General features: G+C 32.7%; 1 pseudogene; it reads left to right on the plus strand.

The window, feature by feature from the left end:
- The first annotated feature begins 18,553 nt into the window (after nt 1–18,553).
- On the plus strand, nt 18,554–19,879 carry LOC121366409 (annotated as a pseudogene).
- Nucleotides 19,880–20,529: the final 650 nt, after the last annotated feature.

Below are 20,529 nucleotides of genomic sequence, written 5' to 3' on the forward strand. Positions count from 1 at the left end.
AATATTGACATGGATGGTTTCTTCTTTATCATATTAATAAATTTAAAATCTTTTTATTTAAAAATCATTATGTTAATTTTTGTTAACTCACTTTAAGTTTTGCCATTTTAAGAAGTTTACACAAACCATAAGATCATTCATTCTCAACTATCCCAAATCCCCTTACATAAATTTACTGGATATATTGTTGCATTTATGCATTCTGTTTGTAGGAGGACAAATTGCCATCCCTACTATATTGTATACAATCTTATTTTGGACTTATTTTACCATCCTTAAGTTTTTTTTTTTTTTTTTTATTTTTTTTTTTTTTTTTTTATTTTATTTTCAATTATATGTTTTTTTTAGCAGCATTTTTTGTTATTTAATTTTTTTTCTCAGTTTTTTTATTTTTTTTGTTTTTGTACAAAGTATAAAATTTTTTTTTTTATTTTTTAATTAGATTACCAAGTTTTTGTACATATATAATTTATTTTATATTTTTTTTTTTTTACCAGACTTTTTTTTAAGTTTTTTTTTTGTTATAAATTTTTTTTTTTAATATTGGCTAATTTTCTTTTCACATTTTCCATGTTTTTTAATTAGGACCTTATTTTATTTTTTTTTTTTTTTTTGGATTACCCACCTTGCCATTTTAAGATAAAACAATTTTTTTTTTTTAATTTTACTCTTTTACAAATGGTGTATGACTTTTGCTTTTGACCTTTTTATTTTTTTTTTTTTTTTTTTTTTTTTGTTTTTATTTTTAATTTTTTTGTTGAATTTTTTTTTTTTTTTTTTTTTTTAGTTTTACCGCCCCCGCCCATTTTATATGTCCCTTTTTGTTTTTTTTTTTTTTTTTTTTTTTTTTTTTTTTTTTTTTTTTTTATCTAATTTTTTTTATTTGGTTACTTTGTTTAGGTTTAAGTTTTTTTTTTTTATTGAATAGACCAATATTGAGGCAATAACTTGTTAAATACTTGAAGCATAAGGTTAATACTGTATACAATATGACCTCATCAGGCGAAGTAAGAGAGACTACAAACCATTACGCCTACCATTCTATATGGAGCATGGATAGCTTCAAGTTTTGGTCTTGTGTATGTCATTGACACATTTCCAATGTCTGAGAGATTTAACAAAGAGGAGAAGGAAAAACATAGGGTAAAAGAGAGTGGAAGACAACCAATGATTTGATTGCTTATGAGAATAATAATGTCCTTTAGTTACCATATTCACCAAGGACTCCAATACCATTATCATGTATTGTCTGTTCTGAATTAAATACTATAGATGGTGGTAAAGGCATAGATATTGCACCCAATAATTTTCCATAAGAGAGGTTACAACAGTGAACTAGTACTTGAACTAGGATTGTGCTATTTTTTATTTAGAAAGGCCTTAGAGAAAAAATGTTTGGGATAATGAGGATACATAAGAACAAAATATTGACAGGAGATAGAGCGAAATAGTAAAATGAGGACCAGCTTTTCAATAATTCTGTGGTCATTCCATTATAAAAAACATAGAGGGAAATCCAAGGCCCAATTTAGAATTAAAAGAAAAACAACTAATAACATCTCGGATTTTGACATCCATTTTCCCATTGTAAACACTCACATTTAATCTAGTATTCCCATATTAGCAACCTGAACATAGAATCTAATTCCATGTAAATTTGACCATTGGTAATTGTACTTTGAGTACAAATAAACAGGTAAATTAAAAGGGGACAGCTACTAAACAAGCTTTTTTTTTTAATTGTTTTTATCCAAGCATTTTTTCAGTGGTTACATTCTGTTGACCAAAAATACACAACTCAATCTTTACTACATCCCACATAATGGTTCTTACGTTGATATTAACACAAATGGGGGATAATAGTTCGTGGATACCATCAGAAGACAAGTTTAAAGCTTCGATTGGTGAAAGTCCCACGTAGAAATAGGCTAATGTTTTAATCATTGTTACAAAAACCACAGGGCAATGGTTTGATACATCAAATGCCTCCTTTTGATTTATTTCATTTTTTTCTTTTTTTCTCTCCCCAAACGTTTGTTTTTTAATGGTCTTGTTATCATTGACTTAGTTAATTGCCTTTAATTTGTACTGAGATATGTTTATTTATTTCATTAGTTAATTAATGAAAGATGAAAGTTCACAGACTTTTTTCTTGTCTTTCAAATCAAACCCATTGAGGACATGGGTATTTTGTCACACTCTTTGACAAAATGTTGTTTATAGAATATATGAGAGAATCAATCAGTTGCTCCTTTAATATATTTTTTTACTTTTCATGGTTATTAAACAGCCCCACGAATCTTAAGTGCAATTTTTTACCTTCTTATTATAGTAATTTCTTGGTCACAACAGTTTAACCAGTTTTGCTAGTATCAGAAAGATAGGTTGAAGGGTTTGGTAATAATAACAATTCTAGTGTAGTTTAAAACATTTTTATAAAGGCTTTCAATAGCTGAAATACAGTAATGTAAATTTTTGTCCTTTAAATATTTTATTACATAATTAGGTAATATACCAGTGACTTCTTTAAGACTTTAATTTTTAAAAAGTTGAAAAACTGATACAAATTAGTGTTTGATTTGTTTATTTTATTAAAAGTGAAGTGTGAATTTTTTAAAATTGTTTTGTTTATTTATTCTTTCAGGATTGTTAAAAATTGAGTGTGTTTTTTTTTATTATAACAGGAGTGTTTTAGGTTGAGCATTTATTTTGAATGCCAAGTCTTTTTGCTCATTGTTTGAGGAATATATTTGATTTTTAACATTTTTTTTAATTTGTGATGACACATTTAACTTTACTCTGCGTTCCATCTGCATAAATAGCTCCTCCCATTAACTGAGCTGAATTTATTTGTAAACGTTTGCTAGAACACCTGACATAAAGTATACCTGACAGTTACCCAACATGTTCTAAGCTGCCCAAGTCATAGCTTTTGTTTCTTTTAATTTAAATTACCAGAAAGATGGACATTTGGAGTTTTGAGAACTTTAACTGATCCATAATTATTACTGAAAAGAGACTCCCAGTGATGTCAACTCTGTTTGATTAATGTAGACAATAAAAAGATACCTGCTGCGGATACTAAGTTTTTTTTGTTAGTTTTTTTAGATAATTTTGAGAGTTTTTCACAGCACTAGTTTTAATTTTCAATTTTATGAGACAAGTTTTTTGTTGTGAGCAAATTGGTCTTTTTGAGGTATATACCGGCATGCTCCTATATTGTGAACATAATTTACAGAAAGTTCCCAACTGACCAAAACACAATCGTTGAAAGAAACATGCAACTGCAAACAGCTGCCATGATTGTCAATACTTTATGTAGACTTCTCTGGTCTTAGTAAAGCTGGCATATGTTGTTTTTAAAAAGCTTTGATCAATGATGTATGACAATATAAAGATTGACAGTGTTTTTTTAACTTTAGTACAGCGCATTGAAAACCAGTAAATGCTAAGAGCGTGCTCCATGACATTGACTGAATTATTGTGGTTATTAGCGTTACATATTGTATGGCTTTATCGAGATGTTTTTGGAAAATTTGTATTGTATTTCAGAATAACAAATACACCTACGAAACTATTGCCATATTATCCTAAAATATGATCTAGTTATATGAACATGAACACCTATACTATATCTGTTGTGTGCATAAACGATACGTTAGTCCCAGATGCCCATTGACAATAGGATTGGCAACCACAGAGCGATGACAAATGGTTTTTAGAATAGTTATCAGTTAAGCGCTCTACCAACAGAAACTACTAGGGTAATCCATGTATATAGATAAAGAGGTAGCATTAATATTATTTCAGAGACATTGTAAAACAAACTCTCTTTTTTTTTGAAAAGCCTTCCGTTGTATCCATGTCATGAAGAAGAAAACACATCCAATTACTCTGCCATTTTCTTATGAATAGACCTTTAGCACCATATGGATGCATTAGACATTACTAACACTATCAAATAGTTCCACCATTGTGCAGATTTTACAGGTCCCAATATTTAAAACCCATATAAAGGTAGTAGATGGTTAACTTGAGTTATATTGACCTACAATGAACCAAAGACTAAGGCTGCAGCATGAGATTTAGTGTAATACAGAGACGAACTATTAAGTAGTTACTGATTGTAGAATTTTGTATGGTAGTAAGATATGTATTAAAATCTTGAACACCAGTTTGTAAAGAAGAGTCACTTGAGAATTGAAAGAAAACTAGGACCTCGTTAAACTGTAGAAATGTCCTTCTGTTTGTCATCATACAGTACCACATGTTATGCTGTAGTTGGCTTTGGGAGAGAATCACCGCGTAATTTTCTTAATGTTACGATATTTTTTTCAATTGAGTTGGTCACTCGAAATGAAGTTGACCAGGTGAATCGTGAAGTTGACGAGCGCTGTTTAATCAAAAAGATAAGATTTGAGAGGACCATGTTGTATTGACACAGGTTATCGCTCCTAAATCTGAAGACGATAGTGTAACCTATTTGTATTAATGTACAAACAGTCAAACTAGAGATAAAGAACTAGTTATATTAGACAGTAGTGCTCATTTTAAAAGTTGTTTGAAGCCTTACAGAACAAGACATCTTACGGTATTAACGATTGTATATTGAATTTTTTGATTAATCTTATAATAAATTGGCAGCTGTTATTTCCTGCAAAGTGAAGTAAAAGTTCTCGCTATCCAGATCGGGTTTTGATTGCAAATTGACATTTTCATTTATCTTCCAAGTCATACATTGGTGACTACTGTATGGAAGTAGTTTTGCTAGTATTAGACAATCAAAAGTCATGGGAATACTACACACCAAACCAGAAATGTATAAACCAACATGAAATATATCAACTGGTCTTGTGACCACTACCTTTAAATTAACTCAATGTATACTAGGATATGTTGTTCTACATATACATTGCCTCTAACATTTGAGGATGGAGTTAACTGTGATTGTGGTAATTACTGTTTTTATTTACAATAACAGTGGTAATAATATTATTACTAATATAATAAACTATTACTGAGCATATCTCTACATGTATATTGTATAAATGATTGCTTGATTTGTACCAATTATCATTATACCCTTGATCAATCCCATTATTTTTGATCTTCAAATAAGCAAACATAACGCTGTATTCTTTCTACAGTTCATACAGCTAATGGTTTGATATTTAATAATGGCTTGTTTATTATCTTAGACAAAATGAGATTGAGGGGCCATGCAGGTTCTGTTTTACACCACCGACGTGTTTCATATATATAATTCAAGTTATTTTTAGGGACACATAAAACTTTTTAATGATGTTTGTTTATTTTAGAGTAAATAATATAAAGTGCTACCATCATATTGACCTTATAATAAATTTTTCAACCTTAATTAAGATTTGTATGATAACATTAGGATTCTATCACTGTTATTGTTTTCACACAACTCATTGTATATTATTTGCATCTTATTTGTCTAAAGAATAAAAATTAAAATCATTATTACTTCTAACCATTAATTAAATAAACAGTCAATCCCCATTACATTAGTAATCCTAACACCATGTTGTTTACTATTTTGATTAAAAATAATTTTGTCCTATGCTATATATAAGTTAAATAAACCACTCCGTGTACAGGTAAACTAATAGGGAGATGGTTAGAGTTTGTTGATTTTCGTGTATATACAATTACTCATGTTTTTTTAATAACTGAATCATGTCTTGAAATAATATTGAAAGTAATTTTTGATCAATAAATGCAAAACAATACAGTATTTATATTTTAATCATTTTATGATAAACACAAAAAATAACTTTAAGAAAGAACAAACAATAATTAATAAAGAAACCTTTAGGGTATAATTAACTTAATTAATTGTGATTACTTAAGAGAATGTCATTTAAACTTAAATTGAATAACTCTAAACAGCAACAACTACTCTCTAAACTAAACAACTCTATAGGCACTCAAACAGGTGCCATATAAGGTAATCTAAGTGGGTAACATAAAGTAAAATAAAGTGACTCACTGGATGATCAACATGTTACACACAATAATAGACAAATATTCCTTCTACAGTTACACAAATGAATACGACTGTTAAAGAGGAAGGGAAAAGCAATACTTTTAATCCTTAAGACTATGTCAGCTTGTCTAACTACAAATTTAAGGACACAAAAAAATATATAATAAATAAAATACTAAAGTATCTAAGTCTGTGTTGAAGAGTGCTCGATATCTTTTATACAAGCGGGTTAGAACAGAATTGAAGAAACAAGAAGAAGCTCAGAGCTCTCGCTATTGTTGCTGTTACTACTCCGAGTTCATGTGTGATGCAATCATCAGACAGCTCCTAATGATCACATAGCGTGTGAAACTCGAGTAACAGCAACAAAGCTAGGAGCTCTGTTCTTTTGTCCTTCCATTCTGTTTATATATAATAAAATATAATGCTAGTGATGTTACATAATCTACTAAATTGTCACAAAGTGATAGGGTAATTATGTGATGCTCTAAAACCTAAAAAAAACATTACACAATATACAAGGATATAAAATTTTTAATAAAAACTGTATTTTTTAGATGAAAAAGAAGTTTATGCCTACTAAGTCTATGTTATATTTAATATTTTTAAATACTTGCTTGCATTGTTTTTTTATAAAAAAGTTTTAATTAATACTATTAATGTACTATCATTAATAGATATGGTGTATATATGTGTAAGGTTATAACGAATAATTGAACTAACCTTAAAATAAACGCTTAATTAGCTCTGCCTTTATTGACTCATCACGTGCGCAGCGGATTTCTGCCTTTTCTTTTAAAATTCCTTAGAACACTTGAGATAATTGAAATGTTTATCTCTCTTCAGAGGAGTAAAGAACTGAAGATATCTCAAAAAAGCTCAATTACAATCAGGCCTACTGCATGGGCTAAGTGCCATTAGCCGGAGAAGGTTAACCTTCAATTTTTAACCCTTTTGTTCAATCACTGTCCACGCATGCGCAAACTATATACGTGTAATCGTCGTGAATAATAAAAAAATTTATAGCCATACTGTTTTTAACCTAATATTACAGCCTCTTTGTATCACAACAACAGCTTAGCTAATTGCTATGTTAGTGGTGTCCTCCATGTCTGATGAACACCCCTATTTTTTTAGAGTTCCACCTGTAATCACATGCATGGTAATGCAGAAAGGCAGAGTATAAATTTTGTTAAAAATGTCAATTAATGCAAACTTATTGCTTCCAACAGAAAAGGTCAGGTATAATACCGTTTTAAGCAGTGGTTAAAAAATTCAAACTCCATCAAGTAAATGCAAAATACAATAAATATTAGTGCTGTCACACAGAAGTATGTTACTTTGAAGGTATTAAACTAAAGATATACAGGTTACATGTACAGCAGTAGTACATAATAACGATTTTGTAAGAATTTCTGCCTTGTATCAAACTCTATCAAGTACAAGAGAAAAATACATAATATAAGACTATATTGAAAAAGCTTTGCACGGGGAATCATTTGTTACTGATAAATACCAAGATGCTTTCATGAGTATTTGTTCACTAGTCACAATAAATGTAGAATGCTATTCATGCAAGGTAAGGCCAGACTTGTATCACATTTAGAAAATGATTGTATTATGTACTACAGACAAAAAAACCTAGTAGAATAAAATTTTTAATGGACTTGCATTGACAAACAGTTACAATTCCATAATATTTTTACAGCTATCTGACTCTTTTTATCACAGTGACAAGTTTTTTAACAAATGCTATTACAGCAACAATAAGACACAGACTAGTATCTATAATCAAAAGTGTATTGTAATTTTTTTCACCTCACACACAATATTTTTTATTACCCCATTATTACAATGAGTTTACATTATTTGCTTCATAATGAAATCTCCTTGGTGTTAGTTAGTGAACAAAAATCCCTCCCATCTTATTTATTTACAATGATTGCTTAGGTTTAACAAAAACTGCTAAAAATATAAATTACTATCATTATGTAGTAAATTAACAAACAAGATAACTTGAATCATTGAGATAGAGCCCAGCAATGGCTCTCTGTAGTTATCACATGAACCATAAAAAGGGATCATTGGTATCTTGTGATATTAAATGACGAGATCTTTGCGTTAGAGTGACGCTGATATTACGATAAAATGCAATAAACAATGACTGATCTTCTATAAATTTTAGATGTTTTCTTTTTATTTTTTTCAGTTGTCCTGTAATAACAAGACCTGATAAACAAGTAGTACCATGAAAAACGTACACAAAGAACAGGAGGAAGCCCCTATAACCATATCCTGTTTTACATCAAAATGCCTTGATTGTATGTATACGAAGGTAAGATTGAATAGAGCCCACAATCGAACTAATTATAATGAAAGTTATTTCTTGTATGGTCTGAACATTGCTTGACCAATTATAACTAAGACCAATATTGAGGTAATGGCTATGTAGATAACTTGAGCATTAGGTTCAATACTGTACAATGTGTACATCAGAATGAGAAGTAGGCGGCGAGCTACAAACCAGTGCTGCTTACCATTCTTATATGGAGCATGGATAGCTTTCAAGTATTGGTCTTGTGTATTCATTGGTACATCTCCAATGTCTAGAGATTTAACAAAGAGGAGAAGTAAATATAGGGTTAAAAGGAAGAGGAAAGACACCCAATGATGTTATTTCATGAGGGTAATATGCCTTTTACTACCATATTCCACAGATCCATCCCAATACCATACATGATATATCTGTTCTGAAGTAAAGACTTGTAGCTGGTGTAAACACAAAATCAATAATGAACCCAATAGTTTTTCCACAGGGAAAGTGTACAACAGTAATCAGTACTTGAACTGAGGAGTCAGCTATTTTATTAGAAAGCCTTAGAGAATAACGACTGAAGATAATGAGGACAAACTATTGTCAGGAGATAAGTGGAAAAAGTAAACTGAGACCAGCTTTTCCATAACTCATTCATTTTCTATTGTAAAAACATAGAGGAAATCCAAGCTCCAGATTTAAAATTGAAAGTAAAACAATTGATATATATTTCTAACCACTCCCATTTTCCCATTGTAAACACTCAACATATCTAGTATCCCCACGTTAGCAGCCTGAGCATAGAATATAATTCCATTAAATGTACCAGTTTGTTAATGTAAGTCTGAGAGCAAATAACAGTAAATGAGGAGAGGACCACTATAAGAAATATACTAACAGTTTAATGCAATATATCCTGGGATGACAATGTTTGCATTCTTCTGAACCAAACACTACACTCAAATTAGATGGACATCTACCACATAATACATCCTCACGATTATACCAGACAGAGATATAGAGTACTTCCATTAAGTAATAAAGTGTTTTGTTATTTAACTTGGTCAATTTGGAAGGTTTGGTGTAATTTTTTTAAATTTACAGTATCGTAGAGGACATACTTTTGAGGCTCCAAAGTTTGTTATCCCACCAAGGTCCACTACTCCTATCCAGGGTCTTCCATGAGATGGAGTAATAGTACTTGTTTTGTATATTGCAATGAAATTTTAATGAGTCATGTAAACTGCTAAATCTTTCAGTGCTTTATTACAGGTACATGTCCCTGTGTAGTCATCTAGTTTGAAATCCTAAGGACATGGGTAGATAGTGAAGAAACTCGTAATACTAACAACTTTCAGGCCCTCTGGATAGTTTGGTAATGATAGCACTAATATTGCTCGTATATATCGTGTGGTGAAATTATGACATTTTACGAAGGCAGTAACATTCACAGTTGTACATTTTTTGTCCCTCTTTTAAAACAGAGTTATCTTGTTTGCCAAGCCATACTTTGGTATTTGTTATTGTTGTGTACCAACTAGTATCTATAATATAATTGATATATAAAACAGTCGAGGAACCAAACATGGTGATTATCTTACTCCAACTGCTGCCAAAATTGATGTGATGTATTAAAACCAGGATATGGATAAAAGGAATAATGACTGCCAGTACACATGTATAATTTACTTGCTTAGTTGATACTTGTAAGAGAGAGTTGTTGAGAGTCGATTTATAAATTGAAATGTATTATTCCAATTATCAACAGTTGATCTATGTCCATATAATGGAATAAGCATACATGGAATTCCCAGAACGACCAGCTTTATTTCCTGAAAATAAGACATCAAATGATACCTACATGTATGACACTTTGTTTAATCTCAGACGGCAGCGTAATCCTTTTATATAGGTATAATGCACCACCAGAGTGTATGCAATGTTGTTTACAAACTTAGCCACCAACTTTATCCTCAAAATAAAACCCGACCATGACCTGTAGATTTAATAGCAGCACCACCTTCCTTGCTTCATTATTTAGGAACAATATATGGCCATGTAGATGAACATTAGAGTCTACCGCATGAATAACAGACCCAAAGTTATTTTTTAAAGATTGATTGTCTAGCAGCACTTCCCTGTTATATTATAGAACTTATTCCATAAATGAGAGATACCAATTGATGAATTACATGTTTATAGTGAAAAGCAAAGTGATTTTATTTCCAGCATAAAATTCCTTTAAAGTGACCAGACCTCTTCCAGATGGTTTTTACTTGTCTTTCTGCTAATACACAGACCCCAGTTTTGCATTCCAATTGGAAAACAGCATTGCTTTGAAAGGATACCTTCTCAAATACAATCTCAATATCAGTAGTAGGATTTTTCCAATAGTCATGATATAGACAACCCCACTACAAATAGATTGGGCTACTTGCTATCTTCCAATATTCTAGTTATTGATGTGTTAATAATTGCTGTCTCTGATAGCTAATGTTGTTGCTGGGGCTGTCATTGTCATGTGATCATAATCCTACAGTAGAATGCCAGCCCTGCTCCCAGGACAACTTCCTAAATTAAATATTTCTTGTAATTTTGCATTTTCCAATTGAAAGGTTTTGTTGTTATCCAGTTTACACAGTGTCATTAAATATAAGGTAAGATCAGCATAAGTCCTGCAACTGTTCCCCAAATGCCATGGTAAAGTTAGCATCATTAACTAGTAACATGAGATTTAAAATGTGTTTGGGTATACAATATAGTCAATCCAGCAGCATTAACTATGTGGGTGTACAACATCCGCCGAGTACGATGTAGTAGGTCTATAAGAGGACATTCTAAATTGATGCACAATGAACAATCGTAACTAAAGTCACATGAAAAAAGGAGACATTGAAAAAGAAATGCCCATTTGATAATTTGACCATGTCATCATTATCCATGAAGTGGTAAGATTAATCCACTTCCTGTAGTCACAGCCATGATATGGTACTGTTAAGATACACCTAAATATGAACTAAGTTTTGCAGATATAAAAACAGATATTTCGATGTTAACATGATTTACATTGATTACATGCCATAGCAAACCCATATGTAGTAGTAGATAGTGTTTAGTAATTTTGTATGTAGTCATATTACCCCAACTTGACGAATTGAACAAAAGCACCTAAGGAAAACAAAGCTTCTGCATGAAAGATGAGGTGTCATCATGTCGAGATGAACTATTGAGGTATTAGTGATTGCGAACGCTACCATTGTATGGTGAGTAAGATATGTACAATGAATTCTTGAATACAGAATTGAACAATAAAGCACACAAGATATTGAGAGGAATCAGAAAACAAAACCAGGTTACTGTTCTGTGAAAGAAGTTAACATAATATGTCATCATGATCTGTCACGTATAGCCATCCCTACTCGGTGGGGAGTCACTCGAGATTTCAGAGCAAACCAGTCGGACACTCCTGATACTTGTGACAAGAAGTTCCAGATGAAATAGTAATGACAGAAGTTTTGCTTAGAACACAATATGACGATAGACATGTGTATGACATAGGTCCTGCTGTAAATTGTTGATGAAGTTGAAGCTACTGTTTTATTACTGTCTCCACAAGTATTGATGGTAGTAGGAACCAGAGCAAACAAAGTGAATTCTCCAGGTATTTTTGCATTGGCGAATAAATCTAAGTATCTTTTGAGTTTTTAACAATAAGTTACTCTGTGTACATACTTTGTAATTGTTTTATATTATAGCTACGTAAACATTATATTAAACATGGTAGTAGAAAGCAACAACGAGCAGTGAACTGGAAGTGATGCCTGTGTAAATTTAATGATTTTATCGGGATATTGAATTAAGGTATTGTTTTGTTTTAGTTGATAGAATATTGTATATCAATTGATGTCAAGTAACCACTGGTGCTTGAATTGAAACCTACTTCTCCAACCTATTTATTGTTATCAAGGCAGTTCCATTCATCAAAATTAAATTTCATTGTTTAAATTGACCCCATGTGCTTAACATAACATCATTATATTTAGTAACTGTGTTTCTTGCTAAGGAAAAAACCGGAAAAGTAGCAAATGTGCTTAGAATAACGCATCCTTCTTTAAAAAAAACTCTCTCCAAACATAATCATAGCATAAACCATGTTTTATTGTCACTTTGTTCTTCCTTTTCTCTTCTTTTACTATCAGATCAGACTCTTGTAGCCTTCAGTCATAGCTCTCCGTCTTGGCAAGGAGGTCCCAACTCCTGTTCCTTCCTCCTCTTAACTTTCTTCATCGAAAGAAACATGTATTAAGCAGAGGTAAGATTGAGTAAGCCATATACAATTATACTGGCACCATGTAATTTATTATATTCACAAAGTAAACATGTATTTATATATACAGTCCTACTGCCTGTTTATAATCAAAACTGCTAAATCCCTATTTTCTTTGTAAAAGATTTTCTTTAATAACCCAAAAGCGCCTAAAAACATATTCATGTCCTTTCTCCCCTCATTGTATAAAGTACATTATTAATCACAAAGATTCATTTAAATGATTAATAATTCAAACTACTCAAAACTTAACTGTTTTCAAGGGAAAAGTAAATCGCATATGTCACTTTTTTTCACCTTCTTGTCACACCTCATCGAGAACTTTTTCATTTAAATTGAAGCGTATAGCTCGTCTCTGCCTCTCTTTCTAGCCGCTCCAGTATTCAGCTCGCTACCGGCATAAACCCGCTCCTCTAACCTTATGACGAAATCCGCCAATCAACAGCAGAGAAGCGTTCTTTTTAGCAGAAGTAGGTGCGTTGTAAATCACACCGTCCTAAACGCGGACGTGAAGCTGCGTTCGTTATAACCCAAATTCGCTTAATCAGAGTTCGGTATAGATGGAGTCGACTGTATATATTATATATTATCAACAGATCAACACACATGTACACAATATGTAGCAATCAACATTAGATGCACATGTACCTATATTAATCTTTCCAAATATTAAACCCTATGTGCTTATCTTAAACAGACACTATTTACCTTTAGCATGTGTTAAGACATCAGGAGGGTCACTGTATCTGAGAGACGAGACCACTCCTTGAAACTTGAAGTTGACTTTCTATTAGGCAGCTGTTCCTGTCGTCTATTTGTCCATTTTTTTAATCAGCAGCTTGACAATCATTGTCTTTCTTGCAAACGTCCAAGACGTGTTCAAAGTTTTTCTGCTTTCTCTAGCTAGTCTGTCAATGGTTTGCTTCAAGTCTTGTATACCTGTAAATGAATACCTCAGAATGAAATCTTTAGGAATGAATCTCTAATATATTAATATATATCATATGTGTGTGTGTATCATATATTCGCTGAGAGAGAGAGATATAAATATAATTAGAGATATATAGCAAGTAGTGTTGTTATAGTAATTTTTAATCTAATCATTTTTTAGCTAACTATTTATATGATATGCAAACTTATCTGCTATGAGAGCAAAACTAACTAACTTCTAAATACTAAAGGAATTTGTTCAAGAGTCAAAAACAAAACTAAAATAACCATAGCGGCCAACAAACTAACTAAAAAATAACAAAAAATTAATAATCGTAAAGAGGGCCAAAACTAAAAATCAACACAGAATAAAACTAAATAAAATAACTGTAAAGTAACTGTATAACAAAGACTACTAAAAAGTAACTAAAATTAAAACAAAACTAAAAAACACAAAACACAAATAAAGATAACACACAGAAAACTATTATTCAAAAATGAAATATTATATTTTTCAGATAACTATAATAAGTACAAGTTTATTAACATTACATAAGGTTTATTGCATATTTTTAATCACTATAACTCACCTACAATGTTTTATTTAACATTGCAGTTTTTACCAATGCTGATTGCCAGGTATGATCACTAGTAGTAACTCACATATAATAATCTAGAACACAGTTTTAATACCAATTGATAGTGAGGGGTTGTAACTGATCGTAGTAGGTTGAGGATAATGAGCTAATCTACTAATACTTTCATTAATATCTGATTAATGAGGGGAGTGTTTGTACTTAGCTGTGATAACTTCTCTATTAGAATTTTGACGAAAAGACCAGTCAGAGAGAGAGAGAGAGAGACGAGAGAAAGAGAGGGAGAGAGAGAGGAGAAGAGGAAGGGAGAAAGAGAGAAAGAAGAGAGAAAGAGGAGGAGAGAGAGGAGAGAGAGAGAGAGAGAGAGAGGGAGAGAACGAGAGAGCAGAGAGAGAAAGAGAGGATAGAGAGAGAGAGAGAGAGAGGAGATGAAGTGGGAGGAAGAGAGAGCCTCAGTCAATATATGGCTTTGTATTCTTTATTTACCCACATCATAGAAGTCTATCCCCAGATGAGGTGAGGGGGCTAAAAAAACAGTCTCCTAATACGGAGGGGTGCTTTTTGTTTTGGAGAGAGAGAGAGAAAGAGAGAGAGAGCGAGAGGAAATACGAGATGGAGAGGGATCAGGCTGGTCAGAGGAACATAGGTGGAGAGAGAGGAGAGTAGTCAGGCAATATATGACTAATCATTATTTACAACTTCATTAAATATGTCTTCAGATGTTGTGGGGGTAACAGTATATCGATACTCGTTCTTTGTTCCGCGCACTAATACTGGGTGTATGTGAGACTTGACATTAGGTACTGTTCAAGGACACAGTAAGCTTCCTCCGCTTACCATTAGCTGGAACTTCATGATTATGGCTTCTACAATCCACTAATGGCTCAGAAAGAGTTATGTCATCTATCAAGTCAATAATAACTTCCGTGTTGGAGCTCATAGCCTCTCCTCGCCCTTTCCTCAAAACAATAAATCTATCATATTTACGGGGACCAACACGACAAGCTTTGGGCACATTCCTCTATGGCCACTCTGCTCTCCATCAAATAGTTTAATAAGACTGTTCTGTAGAGATGTCTTCAAATACATTCGCACCTATAGCTGATAAAGAACAAACTAAAGTTGATGATGCAGGAACAGATGGTTGCAAGAATGATGCCGAGGGTAGCACCCTCCAGAGGAACTTGTTGTACTATTGATACTACATGTACTGGAGGTGCTGCCCTTCGAACTCGACCATGTCCAGTTGACGGAGAGGAAGAGTCAGTTGATTGCAGGGGGGGGGGGGGGGGAACAGACGTAAGTGAGTCCTGTCTCAAAGGAGAGGCATATAAAGGAGGAGATGCTGCTGCGGCTAGATTGAGGGGACGTCCCTAAATTAGCTATCGATTCTAAGTATTAATTGCTCAGCTAGAAGAACAAACACCAGGAATCAGCTGTAAAAATTTTCTAGCAGCTGTACAATAAATGTCACGATTGCCTATGATGGCCAGCTGGTTTGTCATAATATGATGACCAGGTAAGAGGTATTGTATACAACATGGAGTAGAAAGTCTTCACAATTGAAGTTTAGCAAAATATGAAATAATTCCAAAGTCATTGCTGAGAGCTATAGAAAAAATAGATGTACAATGTTATTATATTCCACATTAAGAAACAGTGGACTCATGTACAATAATGAAAACATTCAATTGTTGATTAGAGGGATTTACTTAGTCCACCCCTTAATGTCATCTACTCATAATGATCTAGGCTATCATAGCATGTATTTATAGTATATTTAGTATGAGGGATCTAACTAAATCAAAACATCCATGTAAACATGCTACTAAACTTATAGTACATGCTATTATACTTTATTAATATTATATTTATATTGAAATGATTCAAAGCTTTTTAAGTGAAAGTATAATTTTCCTAATATTTACTAACAGCATTATTTTCCAAGAAAATTAACGGATCACTTTTACTTTCAAAGTCAATGTGGATTATCCCTATGTGTACTTATTGATATTAACATACTAGTACTTACTTTGATGGAGTCACTAGCAATATTTTGTATCAAGGAGTTAATAACCGGTTTATCACAAATACCAACAGTAATAAATTGTAGAAATACTCTCATCAAACTGAACATTAGATATATTGAGTGAAAAATAGACATAAATAACCAATAGCTATTGTAGCTTCATCTGGTAAAATCTGGTGAATTCTAGAGAGAGAGAGGAGTGAGAGAGAAGAGAGAAAGGAGAGAGAGAGAGAGATGAGAGAGAGAGAGACCGAGAGAGAGAGAAGGAGAGAGAGAGAGAGAGAACATTTAAATAATAAATTCAAAAACTTTAAATGTAGATGTCATCACAGCTCACTTTGTAAAATAGCAGGTCCTAAAACCTGTTGCAGAAATCCACATTTAAATAACGACACAACAGCCCGACATACCAATAAAGGAGCCATCTACATGTACATGTATAAGGAAAGAAAAAAACATGTGGAATTCACTTCCTTATCAATGTGATATCATGTGATATCTAGCTCATTTTCTAATCACTAGTAAATTACACTTATTTACTAATCATCAACTCTCACTATCACTTTCATCACACTATAACTTATCATATATTATCAATCACTAATTTTATCTCTGTGTTTATTATGATACTATATCTTTGTACTTTAATACCTTAATTCTGTTTTAGTTATTATTGTTCTATTCTGTTTGTGTCCTTTAAACTAGCAGTAGCTATATGGGCATTCATTTTGTCAATAAAAAAACACCAACGTAACTTATCCTATAACAGCAAGAACTTGTTAAAATAAAAAAAAGTTTATTAATAGCTATTGCAGCCATCTTGTTTACATCCTTTTATATGAGACCATCTCATACATGCATCAGTTTTTAATGTTCCTCTATAGTAAATCAACTTCAAATTAATTAATAAGATTATTAATACAATTTTAGGTACTAATATTATTATACATCCAAAAATTTAACAAAACGTGCATGGACTTAAAACTGTTTTGGTATAAAACAATTTTTAGATACATGAGGTATGAAGTAATTGAAGTTTGTTAATTGAGTTGTATAGGATTGTCCGTTCCATTTCCAACTCTTATCATATTATTCTTGTTATATCTGTGTTATTTATACATCCTTGAGGACAACACTGCTTGTTAAGTTTTAATTTGACATTCATTTGTATTGATAAATTATTACAATAACTTAATTACAACCCACACAATATTATGATGTTATGGCAACCCTCATAATAATATTTATTTGTATTAGGTAGTCATAATGTTTATCATATACCTCTTCATTTAATTCTTTTGTACTATATACATATTTTATATGTTATTTATATTATATTTATTTATATGTTATTTATATATTGTACATGTAGTGATGGTATTTACCTGTAGGACTGAATTACAAAATGACAGGGCCTGCATAAACTTTTTGAGTTGAGGAACAGCCATCTCTAGCTCTGAAAGTGGTGAGTACCACTCATCATCTGACAACTCAACTGATGTAGGTAAAGAAGAATAGATAGCACTAAGACCAGTAGCTAAGACCTAAAGAGACAAATAAGATACTATTACATCATTACCGTCAGTATCTTTTTTATCTATCCATCAAACATCTCTTCATACATACATACATATATCTGTCATCCATTTATCCAATATCTACATGTACCTATACATCTATCCATCCATCAATTAATTCGTCCATTCATCCATGTATCAATCCATCCATCCATTCATTATTCTATCCATCTATTTAATCTACGCATTAATCCATCTATCTCTATACATTCATACCTGACAAAAATCAGTATCAGCCACTATGAAGTCACATAAACTTGATTGCGGAGATCGACCAGCTATTGACAAACACAGTAACATAGCATCTCGTGCTCTCGTACCTGATTCACTCAAATCATGAATATAAGGTACCAGCTGTGTAAAAACTAGAAACTTAGAGGGCACCTGACCAGCTCCATCAGTAAAGAACAGGTCAAGCAATGATTCATGATCCTGTATCAAAACACATATTTGATGAAGTAATGGTATGAAGCCGCCAACAAGATTTTGATCTTGTGACATTTCACAAGACTCTAAGAAAACGAGTGAGTGGGCGTAATACTTGCTGATGGATGAACAGGGGGAGGTCCAGGAAGTGATAAAAGAGTTCTAAAGAAATGCAACAGTGTGAGACGGACATCAGTTGAGTAAGTACGTTGTCTTGTTGTGAAGAGATAAATTTTTTCTAATATGTTTTCGCTTAATAAGAGTTCAAGGGCATTCGCTGTTCGACCATTTGAAACAGAGTGAGTTGTTTCTTTCTCCATTATATCTTGTATCATAGTTAAATGTTCACGGAATTCCTGCAAAGAGAATGGATTAGTAATCGAGAGGACTGCATCAAGTCCGAGAGATCTCGCCAGTGTTCATCCTTTCATCAATACCTATTCTTCTAAAAGGATTGTCAGGAGAGGCACTCCGATGGGAAAAGTCGATTCAATGTCAGCTCCTATTACTTGACCTTTTTCAATGCTCGCTTCATCATCAAGGTCATCAAAATGGTTTGTTGATGTTGTAGGTTGGGTCACGTGAATGTCATTTTGCTACTATAACTTCCAGCTCTTCTGAGTCAGTAGCCATGATGTACTAAGTCCCTCACCATCACCTTCACCATACACACACACACACTACACTACATGTAATCGCTTACAAGGCTCACGTGATGATCATGTGATCGTTTTTCTGCTAGCAAAGTAGAGGCGTGGCTGCAGGTAAAAATGGCATCTTTAGAGATCAAGTTCAAGCGTCCTAGCAAAAATTTACAAAGAAGGAGATACCGTCAAAGCTCCGTAGCTGTAAGTACAAAAAGATCCAATCAATCACACGGCCCTTACACTCACGATGGGAAGGAGTTGTTCAACTTACAGCTCAGTGCTAAAAGTGTAGGAATGTTGAGGCTTTTTACAACTCTCTCAAACCAATACAAAATTAACTATTCTGTGTCGAGTTAGCCAAGCAGGAAAGATACCTAGTGGCACAACAGATATACCATTTTGAGCTTCCCCTCAAACCAAATCAGGGAAGAAACTATATGAAACATATCATGAGTATTTGTCAATATTATGTTACACTTTAAAATGTGATATGAAGAGGTCTCTACTTAACAAAGATCTTCAGAAATTAGCAGAATTTATCATCGAATACAAATGAAAAAATTGCTCAGCTGCCACTGAAAAACAGTCACATTTTCTATCACGCCCGCAATCTTTGGCAAATGTCAAAGAGCGAGCAAATGTCCCAGATTTTGAAGTTACTGGTAAAAGAGATACTGTCAATTGCTGCCATTGTAAAACCCTTTACGGGTGATTTATGTGTTTAAGCGATGCTTCAGCTCCAATACGCCCATTGAGATCCAGCTTGTCCGGGTGGAGACTTGTGGCTGTGCCGATGTTACGCTCGTGATCCTACTGAAATACAAAACATTCAGATAGCAGATGGTGATATTTGTCGTGATATTATAGATACCATATTTATGATATTTCCACGACTGTTTACTTGTCCCACATTGTCGTACTTCAACGTTTTAAAGTTGAGTTGAAGCTAACATTGTCATAGTATTTCAAGATGATCATTTAGTGACAGAGAATTTTCCTATTACATTACACAGAGTGTAAATATTTAAGTATTAATTGAATTAATTATACTGGGTGATCTCTTTTGTGGACTGTTTTCAGTTTGTTTGTACGTTTACATAAATATAAAGCCTAATTTAGTCAATTCAATTCATTCATAAAGTTTTGGAAGGTAACATGTTTGGACGGAAAGGTCATTCATTTTGCACATTATTTGTGGCAACGTTACCAAAAGCACGTGTTTCATTCAAAACCGGATTATCCGGATATTTACGGAGCAGTTTGACCACACCCAGCTTTACCGTTCACGTCTTCCAGTTTGGAAGTGTGCGGTAGTGTCCTTCCTCTTTATATGTTTTAAATCGTACTACTCTAAATCTATTGTTCATCATTTACAGATTATTTGTGATAAGTAACTGGAAAATATATTTTAATGATATTTGAGCGAGGATATCAATCAGAAGGGTAATTAGAGACGTCAAACTACATTAAGTCCCCAGCTGTTACCACGTTGCGTAATTTTGTCTATGTATAAACAAACAATATTAGGTTTTTATTAACCTAAAAATGAGGGGGAAAACTTGCCAACGTTTACAAAGAATTGCTATATTTGAATGAATTGAAGGGGTGGCCTTTTCTTCAAGAATTTGGGTTGTGAAGCGTTAATGATTCGATACAACTGGTTAATTGGC

The sequence above is a fragment of the Gigantopelta aegis genome, unplaced genomic scaffold (genome assembly GCF_016097555.1).
Source record: "Gigantopelta aegis isolate Gae_Host unplaced genomic scaffold, Gae_host_genome ctg5582_pilon_pilon, whole genome shotgun sequence".
Lineage (NCBI taxonomy): Eukaryota > Metazoa > Mollusca > Gastropoda > Neomphalida > Peltospiridae > Gigantopelta > Gigantopelta aegis.